Source organism: Eublepharis macularius, chromosome 14, assembly GCF_028583425.1.
Source record: "Eublepharis macularius isolate TG4126 chromosome 14, MPM_Emac_v1.0, whole genome shotgun sequence".
Lineage (NCBI taxonomy): Eukaryota > Metazoa > Chordata > Lepidosauria > Squamata > Eublepharidae > Eublepharis > Eublepharis macularius.
This window is the reverse complement of record NC_072803.1, coordinates 3,047,041-3,070,936: the sequence shown is the minus strand read 5'-3', so window position 1 is coordinate 3,070,936 and position 23,896 is coordinate 3,047,041. Positions and strand designations below refer to the sequence as shown.

The following is a 23,896-nucleotide window of genomic DNA, read 5'->3' as shown; positions in this document are numbered from 1 at the left end:
CTGGAGATCAGGGGGCGGGGCCACCAGCCATGTGACCATTTTCAAGAGGTTCCGGAACTCCGTTCCCCCGCGTTCCCCCTGAAAAAAAGCCCTGGTTGTTATTATTAAATTCATGTCTATCAGTGGCCACGCTCCATGATTCCTGAATGGATCTTCCATGTTCAGAAGCAGTGTATCTCTGAATACAAGCTGCTGAAGACAAACCACGGGGGAAGCCTTCTCTGGGAAGACTGCTTTGATCTGATCCAACCCCGGCAGTCTTCCTATGTCTATAAGCAGCGCTTTCGCTCCTTCGTGGGTTTTTGACTGCATAAAGGAAGATCATAACATCTTATACATCCCTGACTCCTATTAATGCTGGACTTGAACTGAATCAAGCTTTTCCCTGATGCCAGGTCTCAGCCCTAAGAAGACATATCATGAAGATCTCTGTGATACTGAGTGCCTTTTCCTCAGTACTACAAGGACCATGTGTGTTTGGGAGTGCGAGGGAGGCTGCCAAAGTGCAAGGGAGCGCAGCAGGCTGCAGAGCTGCTTGCCGTCCGCCCGGACCAATTCCAGAGGAGGAGCCCTGCCGTGTGTGATGCCTGAAAGACTAACCCAGAGAGCGGGCACTGGCCCATGGCAGCTTCTGCCACAATGAACGTGTTCATCTTTAAGGTGCCACCAAACTCTTCATGCGGTCTGTTTCCTGGCAAGATTTGGGCTTCCTGGAATGGCTGCTCATTTTTTAGAACTGCCAGTTCCTCTTGCACATGGCAGGAGCTCTAGAGAGGGAATGAGAGATAGTTGAATCAGGAAGACGGCTGGAGACATTTCTGTCACGTGTGGAATCACCCCATGCTGTCGATGTTGTCCTGGGGGTGACAGAAAGGGGCTTGCCCAAGGCCCTCTGGGGAGCTTGTGGCAGAAAGGTGAACCATGGATCCAGATCACAGCTCCTTCTCTTCACCACTATGTTCTGTCAGTTCTTAAGCTGCTTCTCCTCCTCTCATGCTGAGAAGTTTCATGGATGCTGCAGAGCCAGGCCAATCTCAGGACTTGATAGGAATGAAAGGAAGATTCATCTGCAAAGACCCATGAATGAAACTGCTCTGAGGGGCTGTGGCTTCTTAGAGGCAAGTGAAGTCTTATTCAGGGCTTTTTTCAGCTGGAACGCAGTGGAATGGAGTTCCGGCACCTCTTGAAAATGGTCACATGGCCAGTGGCCCCGCCCCCTGATCTCCAGACAGGGGAGTTTAGATTGCCACTGGCACGGAGGGCAATCTGAACTCCCCTCTGTCTGGAGATCAGGGGGCGGGGCCACTGGCCATGTAACCATTTTTGCCGAGGGCGATTTAAACTTAAAAAAACTCCCCCTTGTTTCAGCTAACCCAAAGTGACGTAATTGTGCGGTCCTTCGAAGTTCCACCACTGAGTTCCACCACCTCTTTTCCTAGAAAAAAAAATCCCTGGTCTTATTTATGTGTAAGAAATACCTGCAGAGGGAGCCATAAAAGACAAAGCAAAGTATGACGGTTGGCTGCAAGCACAGTGAAGTTTTATATCCCTGAAAACTAGGAATAAAAGATATCACCATTTTAAACAAAGTGGATAAAATGGTCTTCGCTGCTATCCTGCAAGAGTTAATTGCGGCCTTCTTGTTATAGTGGAGATGAAGCCAAGGAATAATGAAGGCAGAGCAGGACCCCTTTAAACCCTTCAAGGGAGAAACAGAGGAGAAGGGATGCAAATTATAGGCCACAGGGCTGTTTGAAGGTGTGCTGTTGCCCCCAAGCAAGGTATACCCATCCCATCCTGAGTTCCTGCTGCAGCTGGCAATGCCCCAGGGAACTGGTTTGGTGGTGGCACAGGGCCAGGAGGGGATGCCCACCACCTCCTATGCTGCTGTTGACTGGGAGGAAGCTAAGCCCCTGCAGTGGGTCTGTGTCCTCCTCATTGTGCCACCCCAAGCAATTGCCCAGGTGGTTTCACTGGAGAACCAGCATGCAATGGCTGACCAGTTTGTGTAGGTTTGCCCACAGTAAGGCACAGTCCGAGTACATCCAGGCTGGACTATGGCAACATGCTCTACCTGGGGCTGCCTGGGAGTTTGCACTGTTTGCAAATGGTCCTGTGAGGCTGCTCTGAGACACAAGTGACATGGAATGGCATTTTGCCAGTTTCACATGCTTTGCATTGGCTGCCAAGTTGCTTCTGAGCACAGCCCAAAGGGGTGGCACGAAACCAGAGTGACTTAGCAAGATTGCTGGCTGCTGTAGATGCAGGCAGCACAAAACGCCGGTGCTTCAAGATCTACATGAGCTGCCTGTTGGCTTCCAGTGGCAATTCTGGGGGCCAGTTTAACAAAGTGTGCCATGGGTTGGGGCTAGAGAGGAGCACAAATCAGAAAAAAACCGAACCATGCGGTTCGCAGTGCATCAAATTTCACGAACCACGAACTTTCACGAACCTGCCCCTGGTTCGCGAACCGGTTCGTTTGGTTCGTGAAAATGTCACATCCAGGTCAGAAAATCAGCACTTCTGGGTCAGCAGAAGGTCACTTCTAGGCCAGAAGAAAGTCACTTCAGGATCAGCAGAAGGTCACTTCCGGGCCAGAAGGCCACTTCCAGGTCAGCAGAAGGTCTGCAGGAAATCCATCCCCTGTTGCCTAGGAACTGATTGATTGGCACCAGGCTGTCTGCAGTCACAAACCAAAAAATGAACCAAACGAACCAGCCTAAAGTTCGTGGCAGTTCGTCAGAAATTGGATCTGATGAACCGCAGTTTGCAAACCACGAACCGGCTTGGTTCATGCTGAATTTTGGTTCATATTTCGGTTTGTGCCCATCTCTAGTTGGGGCCACAGGCTCCATTATAGTGCTGAAGAAATAAAGGGGAAGTCTCCAAACGAAATACTAAACAACGGGGGAGGGGGGGGGACCAGGGAGGCTGAATGCAATCTACTCACTCAGTACAATTGATCACAGATATTTATATACAAAGTAGAAGTGGTATAAAGTGCAAAGATATAACAATAAATACAATGTATGCTGAAATATCTATTGTATCATTTCAATTACAATAATTCAACAGGGTATTCACCCCATGTAAATTTCCAGTAGTTCGGCTCAATGCAAAAATAAAAAATCGGTATTCCAATTCAATAAGGTAAGTAAATACGGTAAGTTCATCAGCAATTTCTTGTGAACAGTACTGTGTTTTCTTTTCCCAGGCAAACTGCTGTCACAGAGAAGAAAGTTTCATCCAACGTCGTCCCAGGAGGAACAACCAGACACTGGAGAGTTGGCAAAGGCGACGGGTGTGCTAGCTACCAATCTAGCCCGTTTCGCAGAGCTTCTTCATAAGCCTTAATAAATTTGCTCATTCTTTCCTTCCTAACAACCTATTCAGGTGCATTGGCCACAGGCCGTATGTTCAGGTTCCCATATAGTCCTACCTGCATGCTGTATTCATTATTGCAGGTTCTCCTTCATGCCCCGGCCGTCAGTGGTGAGATGGGGGGCCATGAGGAATTTCAGCAGTGGGTCAGGCTTCGGGATGCCCTTTCTATGTACCCTGTGCCTTTCCATGAAGACAAAGACTTTTCAATTTTAGAAGGCTTTTAAATACTTCTCCTTGTCAAATTGATGGTCCTTTACTATTGTCTGGAATGGAGTTGTTTATTTTGGATTTATCCTCTGTCCATCATATTGCTTGATTGCTTTACCGATGCTAGATTTCTTCTTTGTTATGATTGACTTCATATTTACCAGTTGTACACTGCTTCATTTACTCTAGAGAAGTTAACCGTGTTAGTCTGTAGTCGTAAAATAGTAAAGAGTCCAGCAGCACGTTTAAGACTAACCAACTTTATTGCAGCCTAAGCTTCCGAGAGCCACAGCTCTCTTCGTCAGATGCACCTGACGAAGAGAACCGCAGCTCTCGAAAGCTTATGCTACAATAAAATTGGTTAGTCTTAAATGTGCTGCTGGACTCCTTACTCGTTTATTCTATAGCTTATAAATATTTTAGATACATAAAGCAAACATATTGATTCAGACCAGGATTCCTGAAGGATATTGCCCTGTGCACCTGCCTGCCAACAGACTTCCTCATTGGACCATGTCCCATCATGATCGGAGGCTAAGTGGGCATGCACCAGAAGCAAGGCCTTCTCAGTGGCAGCACCTACTCCCTAGAGCCACTTCCCCACAGAGGCTCACCTGGCTTATGGGCAAAGTCTCTTTTATTCTCTCAAGCCTTTTTCACTCTTCTCTCACAGTTGGTTTTCAGCTATCCTTCCCTGTTTAATAATTTTAGGATGTGGCCTGTTTTCAAGATAGTTTTAATCTTTTGCTTTTAGGCTAATGAGTTTTGCTGGGTTTAGTTTGTGATTGTGTGTTGTTGTTTTTATTGGGGGGGGTAGTTTTTTATTGTGTCAATTTGTTATTTATTGTAATTTTATTAGGTACGCTGGAAGGTTCCTAAGATAGTTTTATATAAAGGCACCATACAAATATCTAAAATAAATGAAAAACTCCAGGGCCCTTTATACTGGTGGTTCCCAGCTTAGGGTTGCCAACTTCCAGGTGGGGAAGAAGCTCTCCAGACTCCAGAGATCCGTTCCCCTGATTGCTTTGGTGGACTTTCTGGCATTATATCCCATTGAGGTCCCTCCTCTACCCCAAACTCCACCACCCCCATCCTCTAACCCCCAAACTCCAGGAATTTCCCAATCCTAGGTTGGCAACCCTACTCAAGCATGAATAACAGACTCTTCACTGCTATTGATTTATTTAGGAGATTTATAGTCGTCCTCTCTAGAGACCTGCTTAAGGCATCTAACAAAGTAAACAGATAAGCAATAAAAGCATAAAATCATAACATTGTTGATAAAATCCCCATGTAAAGGTATAAACAACATTTAAAAAGCACTCTGTTGTTTCTGAAGTTAAAAGCAAGAGTCATAAAACCGCAATAGGGTTATGCTGCTAGCTTCTTTTTCAAGTTTTAGTCACCAGGTGAGCCTCTGTTATTGCTGTGCTTTTTAGTGCTGTTTACCTGTGCTTTGCTGTTTTATCACCTGCTGTTTTGCAGTGAACTTACACCCGAAGAGCTGCTATTTTGTTTCATTAATGTTGCTATAGCTTATATTGACTTGACTTTTCTCATTCACTGGGATCTGCTTATTGGTTGTGCTTTATTTTCAAGTATCACCTTTATTTGTTTTTATTTTATTTGTTTTATTTTATTCATTTACGTCATTTATAGTCCGCCTTTCTCACTGAGACTCAAGGCGGATTACACAGTATGAGGTTAATACAATCAGTATCAAGTAAGTACATTTCGATACAATACCATAAGGTAAACAGATACAAGTTTAAAGACACAGCATTAGCAAGGATCCGAGAAGACAGAGTAGAAAAAATACTGGAGTCAATTCTAGGACAATTCTAGGACTAAAATTAGACAGCATGGAGCGCTGGTTGTACATAGAAGTACATATTTAAAGCAGCAGATAATATATAAGGCAAAAATGGTGATGAAGTCTATGATATACCATGCATCTGACTAAGAGAACTTGATTCTCGAAAGCTTATGCTACAATAAAATTGGTTAGTCTTAAAGGTGCTACTGGACTCTTTTGGACTTGTTAGTGAAGCACCTGAGACCCCATCCCTACAATGCAGCCCTCCCATTTGAGTAAAAAGCCTTTTTGAATAGTTTGGTTTTGCATCGTTTATGTTTACATTGAGAGCCTTCCTCTTATGAAGTGACATATGAAGAACCCAAATAAACAACAAACAAGCAGTTCATATCTGACCTACAACAGTATTTAGGGGTGAGAAGTTGGGCACAGCTGCCATTGGGTGGTCTGTCTTATTCGACCACTTGTTGGATGAGATGTCTAAATTTTTCAAAGACAAAAAAACCTAATGAAAAAGTCCATTTCCTATTTGAAATTTCAGTTGGGAACTAGAAATGTTTATACTTTTATAATTTACTATTATTCCAATCTAGCTCCCAGAGTGCAATTTTCAAACCACATGTTGTTATTATTTATTATTTAATTTTTTATTATTTACAGTCCACCTTTCTTACTGAGAATCAAGGTGCATTACACAATGTAATGTTTTCTTGACGCCTCTAACGTTATTGTTTGGGTTTGTTTATATATATATAAAATACATACATAATTAATTTATATAATTTGCATACCACTATATAACTCTATGCCTGGGCAAGCCCAGTCTGGTCAGATCTTGGAAGCTAAGCAGGGTCAGCCTTGGTTAGTATTGGATGGGAGACCTCCAACGAAGACCACAGTGGCAGAGGCAGGCAATGGCAAACCACCTCTGTTAATCTCTTGCCTTGAAAAGCCCAGCAGGTGTTGCCATAAGACAGCTATGGCTTGACAGCCGTAGCTGTCCACCATATAACTATATAACTTTTACTGAAGATTATAGAAGATACTAAAAGCAATTCAAAGCCCCCAGTCATCATGAAAACAGCCCCAGAAAAAAGCACTATTACAAGCATCAAAAGCCCAAAGATCGGCAGTGACATATCCTCACATCATAAATCCTTAGTGAGAAAACTCAGCTGCAGCCTGCCTCCAGGAAGAATCAAGGAAAGGAGACAGGCATAAGAGGAACTTCATGGGGAGGGGAGTTCCACAGCATCAGGGGGGTTACCAGAAGCATTGCCTATGCTTTTGGGTCAGCCTGGATCAAAGGTGCTTTTGGCATACAGCTACAAATGGAAAGGAAGTGTGGCTTTTCAATAGATATTAGGAGATACCCGCAAGCTTTTGCTGAATCCCAGAGGACAACTTTGAGGATGAGAAAATAAAGTGGATTCTAGCCCTTAAAAGCTCTGTTGTCTCACTGTATTTCCTGGTCTTCTCTATCCCTATAAATGCAGCATTAATGGAAATATTTGCTTTTAAGAAACTTTTAGCTGCACTTCTAAGGATTAATAACTCCCGACCACATTTAGCTTTGTTATTCTTGTAATGCTAAAAATTGGTTTTGTTTGTGACTTCGGACTCTCCTTTTGCAATATGATGGTGCTTTGCTTTCTAGTGCTTTTTCCTTGTGGAAACAAAACAAAAGAAACCACAGGAATGTTCAGGCGGTTTGTGGGAAGCAGGCCTACCTTTGGGGCCACCACAATGTATTAGTTCCGAGCACCAGCTCTTCTCGTCAGACTCATCTTCGGTCATTCCTTTCTGTTCAGCGCAACCTGGGTGTGTTTACTCAGAAGAAAGTCTTGTATAATGGGGCTGACTCCTGAATAAGAGAGCATGGGGTTACAGCAGAGGTCTTGCGACAGGCTTGTCAGCTGTTTTGCCATTTCTTGAAAGGACAATGTTGTATAGTGGTTAGAGTGCTGGATTAAGATCTGGGAAGTCCAGGTTCAAATCCCCATTTTTTCACGAAAGCTCGCTGGGTGACCTTGGGCCAGTCACACACTCTTGGCCTAACCTACTTCACAGGAGGAGAGGGGGATTAAGTAAGCCACCTTGGATCCCCATTGGAGAGAGATGGGATATTAAAAAACCCCTTGTAATTGCCTTCCATTTCCAGTCACAGTATCATCCTTGATCCCCAGTTTTCTGACCCTTAAATAAGCCTTTTCCAGGTCATACCAATTTAGAGGCAGGTGAAGAGCACCCAGGGCCAAAGGGAAACTGGGTGCACTGCCGGTCCAAACGTATTGCTCCTTGCAGGAATTAGGACAGGCATTGCTATCAATAACTCTTGGGCTGCTTCATCATCCCAGCCTGCCAGCACACCTGTCTCTGCTCACCTGCGCATCCCGCTGTTCTTCCAACACAGCACAAGAGCAGCCGTCCTTCCAAACAATCCCGGTGCTTTAGTGCCATCTAGTGAAAATAACTGGGAACTACTCCCAAGTCCAGAGCGGCTTATTTCCCATGCAAGAAAGGCTTCCACAGCCACTGTGAACATGTCACAACAAGCGCCCTTTTCTTTTGCCTTTTCATACGTTGTCATTGAAAGAACTTTCCCCTTTCCACTCATGTTCATTGCTGCTGTCCTGATTAGCTCCTTTTTATGCCCGTTACACATCACCGGCACAAAAACAGGCGTCAGTTTTAATAACGTTTCTGTTGAATTTTGTTAGCAAGGTTAGGGGGAAAGGTAACTACAGTTTCATCTCAGTCCAGGAGAACTCATGTCTGAAATAGATTTAAAACAGTGCAATTTTGGAAATGAGTAGCAGCCCACAATTACATTTTTTTTCTAGGAAGGAATTCCAGGGAATTAGCCGAAGTGCCTTGTGGATCACCAAATGTCTGGCACAAGAATTTTGTTAGCAGATTCAAGCTCCTTTGTTGCCCCCATCCTTTCCTGGGCCCTTGCTGCAACTGACCCAGTCCAACCCAAGCCCCTGCAGCAACAGCACAAGGACTTGGCTTGGACCCGGCCAATGGTACTATGGGCCCCACGGTTGCCAACTCTGGCTTGAGAAATTCCTGGAGATTTGGGAGTAGAACCTTGGAAGTCAAAGCTTTTGGGGGGGGGACCTAGTAGGCGCTGAAAAGGATGCTGGTCGTCTCCCCTGATGCTAATGGCTGAGAGCTCCTGTGGGGTATCGGCAGGCACAGTGGCAGAGGGAGGGTGTGGGGGCGAGGAGTGCCAATGGTGCAGTGCCATTGCTGGCAAGTATCCAGAAGTAACACAAGAAAAGGGGGGTTACACTTCCTCAGCAAGACACAAAACTAACACAAAAGGAAGTGTACCAAAGGAGGACACAATCTCAAAAATTAATACATATATTAATTGTGAATAAACAAAGTCATAAAGTGTAATTAATATATCAACCAATTAAGCAGAAAGTGATGTCCGACTTTCACCTTGGAGCATATTGTCTCTTGAAGTGTGGAATGATTTAGACTGTTTGAATTCGAAATGTGAGTACCCTTGTAATATGGGCGTTACGTTTCAATCTTTGGCGTCATGATCATGTTACTGTTATTTTGACTGTTAATTTATAGATATTGTGGCCTGAAGAAGGATTATACTGGATCTGAAACGAGCGAAGAGGGAATTGGCTGGCGTGTGCTCGTTGCCCCTCTACCCACCTCAACCAGCATTGTCTCATATCTACCTCGACTTCGCGGTTGCTTCGCTTCGTCGTCTCATCTTGACGGCTTTACAGCTGAATCATTTACAGCTGCGACCATTGCCACAACTTTACGAATGCCAGAAATCTACGGGACTTATTCTGGTTGTATTTGAAGAATTAATCTCTCTCTTCAATCACAAACCTTTCATTATTATGTGTAATCACTTTCTGCTTAATTGGTTGATATATTAATTACACTTTATGACTTTGTTTATTCACAATTAATATATGTATTAATTTTTGAGACTGTGTCGTCCTTAAGTATCCAGAAGTGACATCACACAATGTGCCACTATGGGATTTGCTAAAATGCTGCAGTAAACCATATAGACGGGGCAATGTGACCTCATTCCAGGTATATGTTATAAGTGACATCATGCCGTTGGCGTGAGGCCTTTTTTGGCTATCCCCCCCCCCCCACACACACACCAGGCACCTTCTTCATTTGGCTTCCCTAGGCAGTCACTTGGGTGTCTTGACCAGAGAACAGGTCTTTCAGGTGCCATTTATTTATCTTAGGAAGAGTAAGATTTGGTAGAAACAGCTTCTCGCTCTCTGGGGAGAATTTAATCCGTGGGAAATTCAAGCCTCTAGATGGGCCCTTTTTACTCATTCTAGTGGGGGGGGGCTGCAGCCAGCCTCCAGCAAGGAGCAGGGAGTCTGGAAAACTCATTTGATTCTTCTCCACTTCCTGTAGCAGTTCAGCAAGGCAGCTGCTGTGGGTGTCCCCTTAGGCAAAGAGCACAAGTCTGTTGATTGGATCCTGGCCCAGATTTGGATCAAGAAATCTACAGGTGAACCAGGGATCAGTTTGGCCCCCTGATCATTTTCTTGTCTCTGCTCCACTAGCCCAGGGGGATATTTTTCATTGACCAAAGCATCAGCAAGCGATTTATTCTTTGGAGAACTTATTAACTTCTTGCTTTTCTGTTAAATGAACTCTTTTAACATGAGTTTCTACAACCTGCTGGAATCTTAAACATCTCAGGCTTGATTGCACGTCCAGGCCACACTCCCCTTGCAAAAAGGAGGCACCACCAAAAGAATTGCAGGAGGAGGAGGAGGTGACCGGGGCCCTCAGTCCGGGCCACAACCTGACCTGAACTACGTCTCAATCAGAAATAGAAGTGCTCCAACTCCTAAGAGCACGGCTCCCAACATTTTTGGCCAGGCAGAAGAATTTCAATCTGTTTTTCTGGCAACTCGCTGTCAGGTTTTAATTGTCTGGGTGTGGCAGGAGAGGCGGGAGCAGAGAGTGGAGAGAGTGACGCGCACACCCACAGTCAGGTGCATCCCACTTGCCACCAAACAGGATGATTCTGAACGGCACATTTGTGCTGAGAGTTGTGCAGTCTTACTGACTCAGCAACAACTTTCTGATTGAATGTAAATGTGGCTCCCGGGCCCGCATGCTAGGGTAAGGGAAACACAGTGGTTGGACCCACTGAAAGCCCGGCTGGAACGGGGCAGTGGTTTCAGTCCTTGCACTGCGCAGTAAGTAGGCAGCATTCGTCTGAGATAAACATTTCACTTGAACTAATTGACGGATAACCTGGGATACAAAAACAGGAGGAAGGAATAGATACAGTGAGCTACACTTCGCCCCCCCCCCCCCCCCGCCCTCAGCAATAAGAGGCCTGACTGTCTTGCATACAGACTTGTCAGGGGTGGGGGAAAGGCAAAGGCCGAAACTTGCGCCCTGACTATAGAACAACCCCCCCCCCTCCAAGCCAGACAAAGTCTCTGCAGTCCAGATGGCACTGTATACAATGAGAAAATAGGGGGGCTTCTATGTTCTTATTCTTCGTTCTTGATATAGGTTCTAATATTCTAATTTTTGGTATTCTAATTTTTAATGGCTTGTTACCTTGACAGTTTTCTCCAACTTTTTGTGTAAATTACCACTGCTTATATTAAGGACACCATGACTTTTATAGGGATGGTAGAAAATTTGGAAGTCCTCAAAACTGCACTAGATGTTAAATTTTATGTACCTCGATCCCCCACGAAGGAGCCAGAAGAGTGATAGAAACAATTTTGTACGCCCAGGAGAATTAGTTCCTCTCCCACTCCTCAACGCCTTAATATTGTTTTGGAAAAGAACTATTTCCGTTTTCGTGAACAGTATTACTACCAGACAAAGGGGGTGGTGATAGGTTGTTCCGCTGCCCCTTCCATAGCTAACTTATATATTATGTTATATAAATGTATATATTATATAATATTATATATTATGTCACAACTCGAATAGAGCCACGTATTGAATGGGGGAATTAACCCTCATTGTAAATAGATTTGTTTTAAATGGTACAGAGACAACGTTTTCTTGATTATGAATAATTCAGACCATGCTGGGGCACTAGTTGAATGGCTAAACGCTGTTGACACCAATATCCATTTCACATGGGAGGGCAACATACAATGCATCAGTTTTTTGGGCGTCACTGTCTTTAAAGACAGGGACTGTAGATTAGCTGTACACCCCTTTAAGAAACTGACAGATAGATGTTCCTACCTACACTTCTCATCCTTCCACCCAAGACATCTGAGAAGGAATATACCGATAGGGCAATACCGTAGGATAAAAAGAAACTCATCTAGAAACATGGATTTTGTGAGAGGAAGCAAAATTCTAGATAGCTCTTTCTTGGCACGGGGTTACCCTATGTGGATCATTTAAGAAGCTAATAGAAAAGCAGCTCATATAGCCCAGAGCTTGTTGCTTACCCCTAAAAATAGAGAACTGGACAGCAGAATTAGATTGGCAATTGACTACACCTCATTCTCATCGGACATCAGTAGAACTATACGCAAACACTGGCCTATTGTGAGGGACGTAGCTGGCTCACCCACTATTGGATATAGGAGAACAAAGAATCTGAGGGATATTTATTTATTTATTTATTCAATTTATATACCACCCATCCCAGGGGCTCTGGGCGGTGAACAGTTAAAATTGATAAAAACAAAAACTAAAATCAATATACAAATAATAAAACAAATTAACAAGGTGCAGTGGTGGGGAGAACCTTCCCCACCCCAAAGGTGGCACCGCCCCCTTCAATCACCAAACGCCTGGCGGAACAGCTCTGTCTTACAGGCCCGGCGGAACGATAATATGTCCCGCTGGGCCCGGGTTTCCATTGACAGAGCGTTCCACCAGGCTGGGGCCAGGACTGAAAAAGCCCTGGCCCTGGTTGAAGCGAGGCGGGCTTCCTTAGGGCCGGGGACCACAAGTAAATATTTATTCGCTGATCGGAGCGATCTCCGGGGAACGTACAGGGAGAGGCGGTCCCGAAGATATGCCGGTCCCAACCCACTCAGGGCTTTAAAGGTAAGAACCAACACTTTGAACCTGATTCGGAATTCAACTGGAAGCCAGTGCAGCTGGCGCAGGACAGGTGTGATGTGTGACTGGTAAGGTATACCAGTCAGGACCCGTGCCGCCGCATTCTGGACCAGTTGTAGTTTCCGGATCAGGCCCAGGGGTAGCCCAGCGTAGAGTGAGTTACAGTAATCTAGCCTGGAGGTGACCGTTGCATGGATCACTGTAGCCAGGTCCTGGGGCGTCAGGTAGGGGGCAAGTTGCCTGATCTGACGAAGATGGAAAAATGCAGACTTGGCAACCGCCGTGACCTGGGCCTCCATCGATAGGGAGGCATCCAGGAACACACCCAGACTCTTTACCACTGGCAAAGTTGCCAGTGGTGTCCCATCCAGGGCAGGGAGCTGGATCCCAACATCTGGCAGCCCCCGTCCCAGCTGCAGGACCTCCGTCTTCACTGGGTTCAATTTCAGCCTGCTCTGTTTCAACCATGCCGTCACAGCCTCCAAAGCTCTGGCCAGATTGTCTGGGGCCGTGTCTGGCCGGCCGTCCATCAACAGAAAAAGTTGGGTGTCATCCGTGTATTGATGACAACCCAGCCCAAACCTCCGCACCAACTGGGCGAGGGGGCGCATATAGATGTTAAATAACATCGGGGAGAGTATCGCCCCTTGGGGAACCCCGCACACCAAAGGGTGACGGGGCGATAGATCTCCCCCGAGCGCCACCCTCTGTCCCCGACCCTGGAGAAAGGAGACCAGCCACTGTAAGACTGTCCCCCTAATCCCCACATCAGCAAGGCGTGGGGATTATCCTTGTACATTAGAATGTATCCTTGTACATTCTAATTTCTAGGATTCTCCAAACACAGTGCAACAGCCAAAAGGACATTTCCCTTGTGGAAATTGTAATTTATGCAGTCATTCCATTAAGCTTTCACTTATCACAAACCCCAAGACAAACAAACCCTTATATAATTCTGCTTTCGCTACGTGTAAGACCCCCAATGTGGTTTATGTGATACAGTGCAGTTGCCCTTTGTTATATGTAGGAAGCACTTCCTGTCCATCAAATATTAGAATTCAAGAACGTATTATCAAGAATTAAGAATAAGAATATAGAAGCCCCCCTGGTTTCTCATTTTATACAGTGCCATCTGGACTGCAGAGACTTTAAAGTCTCAGTACTATGCGTTTTAAAAGCTTATCTTAATTATGATATACAACAAAAATTATTACAGAATCTGAATGGATTTTTAGATTAAATCCTCTTGCCCCACATGGACTAAATAATGAACTTGAGTATTATTTTTTTTATTAAATTGTGTCTGTTTCTTTAAAATTGACAGCTACCTAAATGAGAATTGCAAATGCTGCGCCATACGGCTTTGCTGGGTCCAATCCACATTACTCATTCTAAGTCGCATGTTCCCCGCATTCCCCGCGCAATCCCAAGTGCCGGTCATATTACCTCATTAAACAGATGCATTTCATTCGCATTTCTCCCGAATATGTGGTCACAGGTTTTCAACGGGAGTTTCACGATGGCTGTGAACGGGCCAATGCGCAATTTACGCAGTTTTTTTAAAAACCACCCCCCTTCCTGTCTCTCCGGCTGTTCTGAGAGTTCCTATTGGCTGATTCAACTTGCAAGTGCTCCGTAGTCTGCAAAAGACTGTTTTTGACTTCATCATAGCATTGCATTTATTGATTATGCTGTTTCTGAATCAAATCTGGTAGTTTGAAAAATCATTTTGGGGTGAATCCATCCTCAGAATGGACTCGCAAAACTTCCTTTTTAACTGTTTTTTTTTAAATTTTATATTACTGTAATATTGAAATTATGAAATATCGAAATAATGACACTCCAAGGAAGTGAAACTTCAGTAAAATTCAGGCACTGAACTGTCCTGCATAGGAAATGCCCACAAAAGCTTCCCACATGCTTCCAAATTTCCAAAAAAGAAATGGGAGAGAGCCATCAGTGCTGTCAGTGGGGGAAAGAGAGGCATCATTTTCTTCAATGATGTTTCCTTATAAGGCAAGATCGAAATAACGGAAAAGTGCGCTCAAAAAAATTAAAAAAAATGGGCGGGGAAAAAAAGGTCCCGCCCAAAAAAGCGGTTTTCGAGCGGCCGTGTGACCGGAGGGACGCACGAGAAAGACGGATTGGAAGTAGGAATGTGAACGAAGAGGAAAAAATCGCGGATTGGAGGCAAACGGAAAATGTCCGATGTATTGTCGAAAATATCCGATAAACATGCGTGTAATGGGTGAATGTGGATTCGACCCTGGTCAACTTTAGACCAACTTGGTGTTGCAACAGAATGTGCCTATTGGTTGTAAGTAAATAACTGTGGGTTCAGTATGAATAAGGGCAGTATCTCTAAGAGAAGGAAGCTTTTGAATGTATTGATATTCATATTTTTATTACAGTGAATGGTTTGTTGAATCTGAGCCTTTGAAAAAGTTCATTGTGAAACGGGTTGTGCGATATGCTGGCAAAACCCATTAGGCTCTTCAGCTTCAACTCCATTTTCAACATGATTTTCTAGACTGCTGTTATCACCTTGGAGAATCTGCCCACTTAGATTACACCACCTGAAAAGAAAAAAAGGAACTGTGAGATATAACCTCTGGAACTCTTATTACGTCTACTTTACAACTTACCTCTTATGGGTCTCCTTACGTAGGTTTCTCTTCACCAGTTGCATTGTTAGAATGTATAAGATTTTCTATTAGGAACTGAAGTATTTTTGTGTATTTATTGTATGGTATTGGATGTATTATTTATAGATTGATAGGAAAATGATTTACTGGATGTTGGATTAGATTTGCATATACTATGCTGATATATATTTTTGACTAGCACTTTAGCACCTTGTACTTTTCCAGACAAAATATAAACAATTATTTATGAATGTGTAAGCAATTTTGGTTTACCTCCAACTAGTTAGTTGAGATCTCTGGGTGGGCAATTCCATGGTGAAGCACTCGGCAGACTCCCCTTCTCTCATCCATATACAGACAAGCTGTTATTTGTTCTGGTGGTGGGAAACGAGAAGCAGTGGGGTTTCTCTCTAAACAACACTGGCGGGCACAAACCAGGAAAGCAAACACTGGTGGGCACAGACCAGGGCCGTTTCCAGACGGCTTACCTGCCTCCGGAACGTCGCACCATGTTGCGGGGAAAATGCGAAATATCGCATTTTCTCACGCGAGTTTTGCACGACGTCACGCAAAACTCGCGCGAGAAAACTCGATATTTCGCGTTTTCCCCGCAACATGGCGTGACGTTCCGGAGGCAGGTAAGCCGTCTGGAAACGGCCCAGGACAGCCAGTTTGGTGCAGTGGTTAAGAGCGTGGGACTCTAATCTGGAGAGCCGGGTTTGATTTCCCCACTCCTCCCCCACTTGAAGCCAGCTGGGTGACCTTGGGCTAGTCACGGCTCTCTCAGAGCTCTCTCAGCCCCACCCACTTCACAGGGTGTTTTGTTGTGGGGATAATAATGACATACTTTGTAAACCGCTCTGAGTGGGCATTAAGTTGTCCTGAAGGGCAGGATATAAATTGATCGTTATTATTATTATTAAAACCCTGTCCTGTCCTGCATTGTGGCTTTCATAGGATTGCAAGGATAGTCTGTTGGTAGGAAGCATCACGTGGGTGGCGAGGCACATCCCCATGCAAGCTCTGAGGCCCTGCTGCTCTTAGTTACCCCCCCCCCCCATCAATGGCATTTTGCCTCCAGCGTGAGCGTCCCTGCCTGAGCGCTGGATCCTGCCCTTGAAAGGAAAACTGCACAAGAGGCTGCCAAGGGCTCTCTGACCACTGCGATCCATTACAATTCCAGAGAGGTGGCTTGAGTTAGTTCATTACAGTGAGCCTCTTGTGGCATTTTAAAAACTAACATGTTCATTGTGGCCTCAAGTTCCTTGGGCCAAGGAGGCTGCAAGAGGTTGCCTTGGTGGTTGGGTCTGTGCGCCCTGGGGACAGGGAGCAGACATGTTTTCCAATGATGCCCAAAGGGCAGGTAATGCCAGGCACAGCTAAAGATGCATCACAGCACCGCTTAACACAGCATGCTAATAAGCAGTTCAAGATAACTCTTTTGCACACGGTTATCTTTAATGTGACTGCAACATCCAGTCAATGAATACATGTTGGGATTTTAGCAAGCGTTTTCATTTCAGTCATGAAAGAGCTTGTTTGTAACTGTTTGTGTTACTTAATTTGTAAACTTATTTGCATGTAACCACTTAGGCCTCAAATTTGGATTCCCGCCATAGAAAGGGGAGTCTCTAAGCACAATGAAAAGTTTTCTATTAAGCAACCTGTTTATTGGGGGGGGGGCAATTAAGTGATGCTATATACTGAAGCTTTATTGCTCTTTGTCTCACTTGTTTTCTCACTAGTCTTTCTCATTCACTTTCTAGCATGATGTAGTCAGTTTAGCAATTTATTATTTTCTCCAATGTAACCCTATTTTTATCCTTTATTAAAGTATTCTTACAGAGCTACACTGGAGTGCGTGTCTGTTCTCATTAATTCCAATGCACAATCTTTGCATTAACTGCTAATTTCCAACAATACAGAAGTATGTCCGCATGTATTTGGGAAGGTGCTGGAAGAACTGAGTTAAACAGGGGTGATGAAAGAGGATGTTCTGGGGCTGATGGATGAATTAAAAACTAAAAAGTCATCGGGTCCAAACAGCATAAGCCCAAATGCACTTAGAGGACACAAATGCAAAAATGCTAATCTTGTAACAGAATTATGCATCGGGTTGCTAAAATCAGCCTCCCTGAAAATTAGGAGGTTGTGAATGTAATGTTATTAACAGCTAAGGGGCGGGGGGGGGGGGGGAGATCCTGAGAAGGGGCAGGAAATTATAGACCAGTTTAGTTAGTCTGTTCCAGGTAAATTGCTGGAAACTGTTATTAATGACAGAATTATTAAGCACATGAAGGAAGCATTACTGAGGGATAATTTTACAAACTTCCAGCATTTCCCCCCATAGATCTTTTTTTTCTAAACTGAAAACACAGAACAAGGACCATTCAGGAGGCGACATTATATTCTTGGACTTCAAAAAAGCTTTTGACAAAATCCCTCAGTAAATTTAGCAATCATGCAAAAAGAGGACAGGTCCCCAGGGAGAGAGGGGAAGAACATACCTGCTTTGGATGCAGAGGTCGCAGGTTCAATTCCTGTGAAAGCCACAAGACTCCTGCTTCTGTCAGTTGCATTGAAATGTTGTCAGCCGTGAAGGCTGCACAGGACTCCACTCTGGTTTAGATACAATAATACATGAGAAGTCTTTAGGTTGTCTTTACAATCCTCTTTCCTGCACAGATAAGGAAATCTTCTCAGGCACAAAGCCACTAGAAGATCTCAACTTTTTTTATCTAATAAACACAGGTCTGGTACGAAGCCTCCACAGGAATCCCACTTGCTTAACACAGAATAAACTTCTTGGAAGGTAAAGCCAGGCAAATCCTCCTGTTCTTGTAGACGCAATAAAATCTCCTCCTCGCATGCCATGAGAGGATCTATGGCCACTTCTATTTCTTCTCTAAAATAATACAGAAAAAAAGCATAAGCTTGCTCAAGCTTAATTAGCTAATTCTCAGTGTTTAAAGTAACTCTCCTATACATCTTTTTTTTTTTTTAAGTGGCTTAACAATTTAAAAATGTCCTCTGCCTGCTGGTGGAAGAGTGTAATAGAAGGGGCAGACAAATCTCCCTGGGGAGGCAGTTCCACACTTTCGATGCCACTTCTGTGCGGAACTGCCTCTCCCAGGTTGCCACCCTCTTTAGTTCAGAAGGCAGGAGCACAAAAACGGGGCCACTGAAGATGAATGCAGTGGGAGGGTAGGTTGAAAGGCCAAAAACGGTCCTCCAGTTATGTTAATCCCAAACCACATTTGGCAAGAAAAACACTATTGCGAACAAAATTAACAATGATCTTTTTTTAAAAAAAAAGTGGCTTAATTTTGTCCGGGGTCTGAGCCCCAGCCCCCAGACTTGCCAGGAGGGAACAGCGGGAGGCCAAAGGGAGGCAGCAACCCTGCCACCCCAGCCAGCAACCAGGGCCAGAACCTGCCTACTCCAGGGGGAAGGGGCAAAAGGCCAAAGCTTCAGAGGGCTGGAGGGAGCAAGGAGACACCAGCCAGTCCCACCCTCCAGGGGGAGGGGAGGGGGCTAAGCAGGCCAGAGGAAAAGGGCCAAGGCAGGGGGAATAGGGGCCCAGCAGTAGCCCAAACAGTGCTCTTACCTGGCAGGGAGGAGAAGCAGCCACAGCAGCCCAGAGCCACGCCTCAGCCTCCACCTCAGCTTGAAGACAGCAGCCTGGCTCAGGAGATGCTCACAACCAAGCCCCTCCAGGTAGAGCTGCTGAAAGCATTCTGTAGGAAGAGCTGGGCAGCCAGCCAAGGGACCACAGCTGGATCTACCTTCAATAATCAGCTCAGCCAGAGAGGCCTGGCAGCCAGCCAACATAATGCAGCTGTTGCTGATCCAGGCACCCCAGCCAGCTACCCCAGCTGCAGCAGCTTGAGACAGCCCAGGCCAATGTGAGGAGGCCAAGGAGGGGTGTGGCCTGGCAGGCAGGGCCTGCAAGGTGGGTGGGGTGCTGATAGAAGGCCCTATAAAAGCTGGCTGGGAAGAGCTCTGAGGAGGTGGGTGTGAGAGCAGAGCAGGAATGGAGGCAAGTTCTGGGAGGAGGAGATGATGGAGGATGCAGGGTGTAAGCAGGCCAGGTTGAGCAGGCCAGCGAGTGGATTGAGAGGGAGTCAGGGTGATGTATACTGCCCCTCCTTCCACAGAGCAGGGTCCTGCAGCATCCCTGGTGCCCCTCTGATGTCAGGGTTGGCCCAGCTGGCGCTCCGCCCAGTGGCGGCAGCGACAAGCCCTGACACTGGAAATGTAGGGAATTTTGTTTTAAAACCTACTTCCTATTACTCTCATATTGATGAACAACATTTGAAGCCAGTAGCACCTTAAAAGACTAACAAACCTTTCCAAGGTATAGGCTTTCTGGAGCCAAAGCTCATTTCATCCAAGAGGCACATTTCATACTGGGGCTCCAAGAGCACCCCCCCCTCAAATCTTGCTTGTCTCCAAGGTGCCACTGGACTCGAATCCTAACCCTAACCCACCGGACATGTTTCATACTGTTCTTTCCCCACTTAATTTATTTGCTGATATGCACTATATTCTTGGTTTTGAGAACTTTATGCATGCTCTGTGTGCAGCTTGGTTGCGCCTGGCTGCCATGTGAACGCGTACTTGGGCCGCTACCCGTGCTCACCCCGCCAGCCTGCACGTCCACTGAGCACCAGGCGAGCCTTTGGGAAGCAGGACTGGCTGCATGGCACCTCACCTCTTTAGCGGCAGCTGTGCCACTGGAGTGCAGTTCTGCCTCTAGTTCCTCACACTCCAAGGGTGAGGCAGCTTTGAAAAGCTAAGCTGCAGCCCCGGCACTGCACTGGAGTGTAGCAGCCGAGTGCATGGGAGAACTGCCCCAGCCCTCGCAGCCTCTCCGCTGGTGCTGGCAATGCCCACCTGCCTATAGCAGAAGCCAGCGGGAAGGCTGCTGTGCCTTGGGCTCCCACTCACCTCCCTGCGGCTCTGATAAGGTTGCCAGCTCCAGCTTGAGGAATTCCTGGAGATTTGGAGATTGAAACTGGGGGGAGTGCGATTTGTGGGTATGCCAGAGCGTCCACCCTCCAAAGCAGTTCCCCAGGGGAACTGATCTCTGTCATCTGGAGATCAGTTGCAATTCTGGGAGATCTCTAGGCTCCACCTGGAGATTGCCAACCTCATAAACAGGCCAGTTTATTGGGGGGGGAGGGGTTGATCTTTGTTTGCCGGAAATAACAGTTGTAAATCTGGGAAATCTACAGGCCCCATCTGGGGACTGGCAACCCTACCCGCTTCACCTCAGCGTTTTCTGCAGAAGAGCTCTGTGCTGCCCGGGAACTTGCATGCTCCCTCACTTACCCTGAGTAGTTGAAAGCAAAGGTTTCCTCTTCCCTTCTGATTTGCTACATGACTCCTCTGAAGGGCGGTTGCAAACGTTTGAGAGGGGGGCAGGCTGGTGCAGAAACGAGTTCTGCAAACTCTGTTGTGAATGTTTTCTGGGATTTTCCTTCTTGGGCCCGGGCTAGATCTGCCTAGCAACAGCCGACGTAATTGGCACTCTTTCCTCCCACTGGTTGACTATCCCCGGGAAAGTCAATCCCAGCAATGCCCGGTTCCTGTTGCTCTAGCAATGCCAGAGTCCAGCTCTCCCCCGATGGGGCTGCCCTGGGGGTCGCCGCTGCCTTCCTCTCGGGGGCGAGTAGAGCTTGTATCCCGCCCAGGGGGCTGAGTGGCAGCAGCTGGCCTGAGCCGGGAGGGCTCGGAGCAGCCTTCAGCAGGAGGGGTAGTGAGCTGGGCGGGGCAGGGCAGGGCTAACTCCAGCTCCCGAGGGAGCTCCACCTTACTGGCCTCAAGAAAAGGCTCCTTCCAGCCGTTCTCCTGCCACCTCCTCCTGCAGCAGCATGAAGCCTCCAGGGACGAGTTGGCCTTTTTATTCCTGCCAGGGCGCCTGCGCAGAGATAAACCTGTGAGTCGTCGGAAAGACACTAAGTGAATTATATAGTAAGAAGATAGCGTCCACCCTCCAAATTAGCCATTTTCTCCAGGGGAACTGATCTCTATCACCTGGAGATCAGTTGTAATTATGCGAGATCTCCAGCCACCACCTGGAGGCTGGCATCCCTAGACCCAGGTCAGGTGACCCAGCCCAGCATGCCTCAGAGCTCAGCACCAGCAATCCGCTGCAGAGGAAGGAGGAACAGCACCAGAGGAGATTGGAACAGCTGTTGCAGGCGTGACGTAGGACTTGCAGCGTGTAAGAGTATGAGGGAGAGGCCCTTCAGGCTAGCTTCACTGCATTCCCTGAGGCTTGATGGACAACTCTTGGGCAAGATACGGACTCTGTTCATGCAGCTCTGGCATCCTGCCTCTGATAAGCTGGCTCTCGTTATCTGCCGGAGTTAACTCAGCAGCCCCCAGCAGCCCCTCCTGAAGCAGAACATCCACCTTTAGAACAAGAAAAAAATTAAAATTGCCCCTGCACTGGATTTGGCCTTATTGGATGCTGGCTTATTCCAAGATAACTCGAGTTTAAAAAGAATACACAAATACCTACATTCCTTCACCTGATTGAGCAAAAGACTATCCAAGAGCCCATTGAAGAAGGGGGTTTCTTTTTCTAATTAATATTCAAGCCCACCTTCGAACTATAATGTGAAAAAATTCTTAGTGCTCCCAGAAGCCCCATCCTGCTCTGGGAGACAAGAACCGTGTCATCTGAATAAAGAAGAATTGGGAGGCTGCGGCTAGCCACTTAGGTGGGTCAGCGGACTCAGGAAAGAATGAAGACGGGTTGTTTAGAAAGATTGAACAATATAGGGGCTAAAAGGCACCCTTGCCTCACTCCTGTATCTAAATTAAACAATCAAGACTGTTGGCCTTCAAGGCCACATTGTGCCGGAGCAGTGAGATCTGTATGGAGTAGATAGATAAGCCACAACAGACAGCTGTCAATAGAGGCAGTTGCTAATTTAGCCCACAGTCTTGCTCAGCAGATTGAGTCAAAAGCCCCCTTGAGACCCATAAAGCCCGCAAAAAGATAACCACCTAAACAAATATATCTCTCAGCTAGCTGATAAGAACAAAAACAATGATCTCAAAGAACCTCTTTTAAACCCAGTTTGTTCCCAGCCACAAACCTCGTGCTCTTCAACCCAATTCAAAGGCTTAAGATGTAAATAAGTTTACAGCTTTCCTAAAGAAATGAGTAAACTAAGAGATAGCATGTAGGGTGGGACTGTTATCGAATGTTTCCAGGTATTGGAGATTTTCCTGGAGGAATGTATATATGTAAAAAGAGGGGCCCAAATTTTAGCCCACTAGGACAGGGCTACTTAACCAGCTTGTTAAGAATCAAGTATGACACAGATGGCACATGAAAAACATCACTTCATTAGCAGTAACAGATGGCCATGTTGGTAACTGGGCTGGGGGAGCAGTTGACCCTCCTTAAGTTGTTAGAAAAGAAGTTAATAAAATAACAGAGAAATCCCAAGCAAAGTTAATCCAGACTTCAATGAGCTTAGACGGGAGTAACTCTTAGAATTTTACTAAAAGTTTCTCATTCCTGAGGATATATACAGCAGGGAATTGTTGTCTGTTAAGACTTACAAAGTATTTTTAGTCTTTTTACAATTTTAAAGTGCAAGGTGCTCAAATATATCTAACAATGAATATTTGATAAATACTATAGGAAATACAATTAGTCACTATTGCCAGCCACCAGCATACTCTGAAATTGTTCAATGATTTTTCACTGGAGGTTTCATTCCCAAATCTACAATGAATGGTCTTTCATTTCTATCCATGGGTACGTGTTAATCTCCATTGACCAAGACTGCAAGAAGAAAAATATAATAAATACTGGAATAAATATTACAATAAATATTACAAAAGGTCAGCCCATAATAAATAGTTGATAAATATAAGACGTTTTGCTACAAATTTCCGTTGGTGAAATTGTGGGGAAGGTGGCTGGTACGGATGCAATTGTGGAGCAGTGTCTTGCCATCTTGTTGATGAACCTAGAGAGAGAGACACCAAAGCAGAAGTTATTCAGTGAGGAGTTAAGACCGATTATACTGAACTTACAAGGACCGTTCTGAGAGCCACCCACATTACTGCATTAAGAATTCTTGGACTTCCGTCACCACAATTTCACCAACAAAAATTATCTGAACACAATAACAATTATTGTTCTCAGTAGAAGCTTCATTATGGTTTATAGTATAATCAGGGCTCATTTCGAGGGGGAATGCGCAGGAACGCAGTTCCGGCAGTTCCCCAAAGAGGTCACATGTCAGGTGGCCCCACCCACCTGACTCTCGGCCATTTTGGGCCCCTTTCATTCTGGATTGGGGCAGAACGGCCCAGCTTGGGCCTCTGATGGGTGGTGGATCACTCTCCTGCTCAGCAGTGGCCCGATCCTGAACATTCTGGGCCCCTTTTCGGCCATTGTCAGCCCCTTTTTGCCATTTTGGGCCCAATTTCGGCCCTGAATGGCCAGGATTGGGTCCAAAGCAGCCAGGATAGGTGATGTCAGGGAGTGTGGCATATGCAAGTCAGTTATGCCAATGACACATTTTCAGTGATGTCAAGGGGTGTGGCATATGCTAATGAGTTATGCTAATGAGTTCCTCCAGCTCTTTTTCTACAAAATGACCCCTGAGTATAATCAACAAATGGTTTACTTCATTTCTTAGTTAGTTTTCACGATTCTGGTTTGCTGTTACATTATTCGCTGTTATACTCTCTTCAGCTTTCCAAGAGAAGGAGGCATAAAACAAAGAGAGCA

The 23,896-nt window shown here is 45.7% G+C and overlaps 1 long non-coding RNA gene across 3 annotated transcripts; it reads right to left on the bottom strand.

The window, feature by feature from the left end:
• Positions 1–14,885: 14,885 nt before the first annotated feature.
• Positions 14,886–23,412, bottom strand: LOC129341957 (uncharacterized). 3 transcript variants are annotated; one of them, XR_008598183.1, is made up of 4 exons: positions 20,464–23,412; positions 17,637–18,034; positions 15,403–15,503; positions 14,886–15,060 (listed from the first exon to the last, which is right to left on the bottom strand). It is a non-coding gene; the product is annotated as an uncharacterized LOC129341957 (long non-coding RNA). The 3 variants fall into 3 exon arrangements; XR_008598182.1 differs by having other exon boundaries at positions 17,637–17,748; XR_008598184.1 differs by lacking the exon at positions 15,403–15,503 and having other exon boundaries at positions 17,637–17,748.
• Positions 23,413–23,896: the final 484 nt, after the last annotated feature.